We start from the raw sequence: 7,893 nt of genomic DNA, 5'->3' as shown, positions 1-7,893 counted from the left end.
TTTCATAGTCAGTTTTATTGGTTGCTGCGCAAGTTTTCAAATTCTCTATCGCTTGTCAAATTAGTAAGTACTTCCAGAATTTTTATAAAATTAAATAATTTATATTAATTAAATCTTTATATATTAACAGTTTTACCTCTTAGTCGCTATATTACTTTTATTTCAATTTGCACACACATTAGTGATACATTCCAGCTATAAAAGGTGTGAGTTGAATCAAATGTATTAAAATATAATATAAAAAATATTTTGATATACGATATTTATTTATAGGATTACAATTATTTATTTAAGACTACGGAAAAGTCCGCGCAACTCTTAAGACTTGATATAGATGAGTATAACCTCGTGCCTATGTATGAAACAGTACAAAAAGGTAATTATCAAATTATAAAATTACAATTATAAATTATACATTCTTGTAACTAGCCTGGAACAATAATTTGTTCTTTTTAGAACTTATTTTCAATGCTTTATTTATCTAAATTAATTCAAATGAAAAAGTGTATAGAATATTCTTTATAGTGTATAAAATAGTCTTCTAAAATTAAATTTAATTGAAGAATACGCATGCTGCGGATCATTGAATCATTCGGATTATAGAATTCGCCATGTGAATGTAAGTTTGGAATCAGGTACAGGTTGGTTCGCGGAAGAACTGCCAGAAGATTACTGGCACAATCGATCGTGGATACCCGCATCTTGCTGCAACGGAATCAATTTTGTGAAAATTTCACACGGGAAAATTCAAATATGTACAAGGTATATATATACAAAATTACGTAGGAAAAACTCTCGATTTACATAATAATTCACTCACTTATAGGGTTGTTACTATGAACTCAAAGACTTGCTCGAAGACTTGCTCGATAACCATTTAATGCTGGTCCATATAATTGGGCTAGGCTTTCCAGTCCTGATATTTATTTCGTTTGCAATAGCTTACTACGTATTTTGCAACATACGAGACGGGTAAGTATTTATTATTACGTCAAAACTTATATTGCAAAATATAAACATAACATATTAATTTATCAGACCTTGCCTTTGTAATCCTGATGGAACTGCAAAAAAGAAGTGTTCATTTCGGTCAGGCATAGGAGAACCACAATTAGTAGAATGTCCAATCCAATGTCCAAAAAAAGAAGCAAGGAAACAAACGAGAGTACCGAAAAACCCGATACTGTAACACCAAACAAACCAAGTGAATCAAATGAACCAAGTAAAGTAGATGAACCAAGTAAACCAGATGAACCAAATGAACCAAGTAAAGTAGTTGAACCAAGTAAAACAGATGAACCAACTAAACCAAGTGAAACTAGTGAACCAAATACACTATGTGAACCAACTCAACCAAGTAAACCAATTATTGATATTATTAATTTGCCTTATTTCAATATAAATAATATTATTATTCTCAGTTATTGGAACGATCACAGTTGAATGCATAGCACCTCGTACTGAAGGTGGAGGACAATCCGAAAGCGAGGGATCACTTGTTGTAGATGTTCACAATAAAGAATGTCAGAAAAACTTAGAATCACAATCAAACATTTGTGGTAAAGCCTCCAAAAGAAAACTAGCTAGTATCATGAATGAAACGTTTTCTGAGATTATAACAGCATCCCCAAAAATAGTAGAAATCAAACATTGTAATAAGACGGTAGACAAGTGCCCGTCGCTTCATGTTGCTGTTCCTACGGTACATAAAATAATTATTGAAATATAAAACAAATATTAATTCGCCTTGCGCCAATAAATTTAAATATTATATATTAATGTAGATTAGAGATAAGTGTCGATTAGAGAGAGAATTGCATGGTCGAGAAGTTCAAATGATGTACCAAAGGGAGCAGATGTTGTTGGAGCAGCAGATTCATCACAGGGATCAATTGCGTTGGGAGCAGGAGCAGTTTAGAAGGCAACAATTAATAAGGCGCGAAGGACAGTTTGCGTACGTCTAGATTTTTTATGATTATGAATTTAATGAATATTTGTGTGCTAAATCTCATTTTTTGAAAATAGATATAAAGCAAAGCAGCTGGCAATAGAGCAGGAGATTCATAATCGTGATAGGCAAATAAGGCACGATCATGAAGAAATGATTTTGGAAAGGGATTTATATCAACAGGATCAAATTGTTTCCGCACAAGACAGAAACTATTAATGCAAAGGGATATGATGTAAGTTTATCTTAAATTAAATTATATAAATGATATTCAGTTAACCCTTCTGTAAATAGGCGTTGCCTATGTATAGAAAGATAGAAAAAATGCTAGACTTTTGGAGAAATTTTAATGTATCATTTTTATCAAATATACTTTTACAATTAGTTTTGTTCTTACAAATAGACCTGGTTATATCGTAGCTGCTTACTATATTGGTGACGGTGCTTGTTCACAATTAGTCTTTTAAAACAAATTCAGTTTGAAATCTTTTTCTAGAAAAATGGTTTAATGGTTTAGTAGTGTGTACTTAATAATTTATCATGTCCTTATAAAAATATTTAATTAATTTCAAAATATTTTGCATTTTTTATCATATCAACTTAATAAACACGATTCATAATAGTTTAGAACTTCTAAATTTACTATTTTTAAATTTCCAATTAAAATAAATTAAGATAAAAATTAAAATAATAAATAAAACTATTTTTTTCCAGGTATGAGAAATCGGATGAAGACAGCAAAATGCGCTTGAAAATTTATAATAAATGTTTCAATAAGCCACTGACTTGCGACACCAATGACCAAATATATGGAAAGCCAGAACTCAAAAAAAAGTGTGACTGTGCTGGAGAAATGTGCAAAAATGAAAAAAACACAATAAATTGCTGCGGAAGTCATTGTAACAGTAAATAATATAGTATAAAAGAACCTATTTCAGTATATGATATAGAAAATTAAGTCATAGATAAAACAATGTTATTTTATTATATTGATCCGGTTCATGTTCAATATAGTGTTCATGATAAATATAATATTTATTAATATTTTACCCAGATATAATAAACAAAAGTTGCAGAAAATCTCTACAAAAAACAAGAAGTGTAGTTGAATTTATTAATTTATATCAAATATTTCAATGAATGTTTAAATAATTACTAAAAAAATAAATTAATATCATATAAAAACATACTGGCCCAAATTGATAATAAATGATGGTCAATCATGATGTATAGGCACATAAATAAAGGAGAAACAAATGTTCTTTCAGACAATGTATAAATAAAACATTTACACTACAAATTTACTTAGAGATATTTAACGTCTAATTTTTTTAATAACATTTCCGTTTTTTATTGCACTTAATAAAAAGCGTTCCAACATTGTCTTCTCTATAATGATCAAATTGAATAAACGACACAGCACAATTAATTTGTGTTTTGTATGGTTTACAAACTAGTTTATAATAAATAATTCATCTTATAACTTTTACTATATTTTTCAAATGATGGGTTTCCCCGTTTGAGAGAAATCTAGCAGAAATTACAAGGACGAATATTAATTATATCAAAGGCAATTAAAATGGATCAGGGATTACGGAAATAATCTCTTCATTAGAACAATTTTGCATGGAAAAAATCTGCAAATATCAAATAATTTGGACTAATAATTTAAACATGTATTATTGTGCAAACATATTTTTTCTAAATTAAAAAAAAAACATGTTTACGGTTAATTATGGGAAATATATAAAACATCACATAAAACCGTGGAATGTTAACAATATCTGAAACTAATAGTTTTTATTGTAACAATTTAACAATTTTATTGAAACAATAATAATTACAAGAGAATCTATACTAAACACTATAATTAGCATGACGAATTTCCAACTAACATTTTCCGAATGATTTTGTACTTGGACAAAACAGTTTTTTATTAAATTTTTTATTCTGAAGATATCAAGTATGTTATTTTACAATTCTGATTAAATGCCCAAACTTTTATAATTTTAATGGAACTTATTGCCTTCACATTTTAGTGCTTTTTGAAGTAAAACTTCTTTAGGCGCGACTAAGGAGTAAATCTAAGAAAATGCAACGGAAGAGCGTTTCGAGCGAGTCGAGTGCCAATGATTCGTTTAAAAAAAGGGCCTCTAAGAATAGACCAAATTTGAAAAGTCCAACAGTGCAACAAAAAATCTCAATTCTTGAAAACCTGGGTCATTATTTTTGCCTGTAGTACTAGAAATGTTATTTGCGGTTACAAATCCAAAAATTAAATGAACAGAATTAATAAAATTTACCACAATAACGAATAAATTGTATCAGTTTGAGCAAAGTTCTAGATTGCACTTATAAGCTCGTCATAGAGAGATTGACAAATCATTGGCACTCGACTAGGCCGTAACGCTCTTCCGTTGCATTTTCATAGATTTACTCCCTAGTCGCGCCTAAAGAAGTTTTACTTCAAAAAAATCCTATTTTTTCACTCCGTTATTTCGGCTTGACGTTGAGTTCTGGGACACATTATTATCTACATAATGTACTAATAAAAAAAGACTTTCATCTACTTTTCGCTGGCGATACAGTTTCATTCTTTGAACAGTTGTAGTAGCTGTCTTGCATATAAAAATAAATTCCATTTTAATAACTTCAAAAATATATAGTAACCACGAGTAATACAAATTACTTGAATAACTTACGTTTCTTACACGGCACAGATTTTCCATTGGCTTTATTATTTGCACTATAATTATTTATGGAGGACAGAATAAAATATTCTTCCGATCCAGACATGTTTTATTAACTCAAAATCTGTACTAATATTTAACCTTAAAATGAAAAGACATGTAACACCAAAAAATGAACAATATGCTTCATACTTTCGTTGACGTACGCACGTACAAAGTCACGCATCCAAAAAAGCCTCGCACAAATACGACGACCAATCACAATCGACCCGTATAGAAATGACATCATCGAGAGCGAATGACAAATCATGGCACTCGACCTTGCCGTAACGCACTTCCGTTGCATTTGTACGGATTTACACCCTAGTCGCGCCTGAGAATTTACTTCAAAAATAAAAATGCTTTTTCAATAGACAAATCGTTTGAACGCCCATAGATTTAGTTTAGGCGATATTTGAATAGTATACAAATTCAATTTTTATTAGCAAGTTTTTACAATAGAACCATATGTGTATCCATCATATTATGTGATTATTAGACCTAACACATCAACGGCGAGGCTTGTTCAAGGTAACGTTTGTATACGAATCGCAACACCCGAGGTGTGGCTTTTAATGAAGCATTTCATTATTTAATTTTCTCGATAAATTCACGATAGAAGCCTTAAAACAAGTATATTATAAAACACAATGGGTCTCCTCTAAACCGGATCTCGAGTGAAACTGGTGTAATTAAAATGTCGTGAACTTACGCAGCCAGTTGCAATTAGAAATGTTCCCGCAAACCAAGGTCTTTCAACTGTAGGCTAGTTTTAGTTGCTGAACACGTGCTTTTCTATATGAGAAAAATAAATGTTTGTTTATTTTTGCGCAAAACGAATCGAAACAAAATGAAGTCAAAGTTCTATGCCCGGCGATAGTAGAAATAATGATGATTTCAAAAACCATTTTTGATATCTTACCGATGCTGTATTACTAAGGTGACTATACGTCCGACAGTCCCAGATTTCCACCTTATGTCCCGGGTTTTTCTAAAAAAAGATATTCTAAAATAAAATATGACAATGATTAGTTTTTAGCAAAGGCTTTTATTTATAAAGCTAAATCTTAATTCCCACGAGTAATAAGTAAATTATTTACACGTATCAGAATATACATGCAACTTGCCTTAACAATCGGTGATATTTACAAATATTGACTTCGCATACTGATTAAGTTAATTTAAACATTATTACTCAGGACTCTGATTATTTATCAGAAACATTTGCGATATAATATATATTTGTTAATTACTTTTATTACTCAGGACTCTGATTATTTATCAAAAATATTTGCGATATAATATATATGTTAATTACTTTTATTGTACACGTCAAACTATCCGAGACTAGGAAATATAATATCTACATAGAAATTAATTAGGTGAAATACCATATCGCAATATGAGTAATACACTGCGAATAAGAAACAACAGCAAGATTAATAGGTTAATTAGTCATAATTTTAGTAAATATAAATAAATTTGAATTAATCTTAATTACGCAAACAGAACAATAGTATGATGATAAAATTTTAATTAAAAATATATTTATAATTCAAGTTATCAATTATTAACGCGTTCGTGAATTTACGCATTTTGTTTTATTTATATTACCTTCAAAAGATATTCACATAAAATTATGGGATAAGTTTGGAAACCAAATATTTTCATGAGAGGCAGAAATTTAAATAAATGATTTTTAAAAATGAAAAATGTTTTTTTTTACTGTTTTTTCTAATAGCTTATACTATATTATTGTATTGAATAAAAGTAAAAGTTTTTTCAAAAACTCATTTTTTGCACACTTAGCTCTATATCTCCGAAACGGCTAGACCTGCCTTTACCGTAATCTAAACACCCATCATTACGAATCGATTATTTTTGGGATCATTCAAATCGGTTGCTCTTAAAAAGTGACATTTTAGCACTTTTTGGTCCATATCTCCGAAGCTGCTGAACCTGTTTTCGTCAAAAACTAATCAGCACGTCTCCTCATCAATAAGAGTCGAATGTTTTTTGAGCCATTCAAGTCGGGAAATCCGTACGCCAGAAATCGACAAAAAATGGTCTCCACACATACACACAGACATATATACATATACATCCATTTTTTCTGAGGTATGCCAAAATGTTCAGAAACCTCTGAAACGTGAAGAAATGCAAAAATTTTAATTTTCGATTTTTTGGCCCATTACTGTAACTCACATTACTCTCAATCACACTACGGGAAGTTAATTAAAGCTCTTTAGAACTAATTTATTATATTGCAGATACTGGATAAATTGTGCTTGACCCATAAACATTAGACTTTAAATAACTTGTTCATAAGGTACAAAAAAACAGCAATTCTGACAACTCAAATAGTACAGAGAAATATATATATATAATAGTACATTTTATGTTATCGTCTAGAAATAATGTAGACTTAATTCTAGGTTTAATACTAGTTTAATTTGATTAGTTTATAAGACTACCTGTATCAAATCTATTTTAGCTTAACAACAATAATATTAGGACCACTACTGGGCGGCCTGATATGCCCTTTCTATTTATATTAATCAAAAAATTACTAGATGTCATATTTATAACATGTGTAATGACTTAATGAAATAAAAAAAAACTTCTATTACAATATTCGATCTATGTAACTATTACATTGGAAACTTAGAAACAACATATAGCCTATTCGAGTTCAGTCTTAAATCTTTTCACCAAGTTGGTCAAATAGAGATTTCACTTAATAATTTATTATTGTTTTTTTTCCTCTGGTTATAATTTGACCTGCATTTTTTTCAAATTCCGAATTGTGGGACAGTGGAATATGATTACGCGATACTCGGGCATCTCGTACGGTTATGGCCTGATTCATTCGGCTACCTGTCGTGGCTCTTGCTCTTTGTTACCGGCTGATGCAAAGCAAGGCGATCATAACGGTTCATTCACAAAAACCAACGGTCATTTCCAAAAAGTGGGGAGATTATGCCGACTTAAATAAATGCCAATTAACGCAATGGACACATCAGCTGCTCTGCTAGTTCTATACAATTCTTTTCTTCTTCGTTTGCCGATTACCTGATTTACTTATAAACATATTTTCTGTTTAGTCCGTGGTAATATTTCTACGATTTATTATTTTTTTTATTGAATATTTTTTAACAGCTATCAGAACCTTACGTCCTATGAGCTGTTGGGCTGAAACTTCTCCCTTACTTCGTA

The sequence above is a fragment of the Ctenocephalides felis genome, unplaced genomic scaffold (assembly GCF_003426905.1).
Source record: "Ctenocephalides felis isolate EL2017-DRISC unplaced genomic scaffold, ASM342690v1 CF-g0.4_SCAFFOLD_01170, whole genome shotgun sequence".
Lineage (NCBI taxonomy): Eukaryota > Metazoa > Arthropoda > Insecta > Siphonaptera > Pulicidae > Ctenocephalides > Ctenocephalides felis.
The sequence above is the reverse complement of the archived record's forward strand: the minus strand, read 5'-3'. Positions refer to the sequence as shown.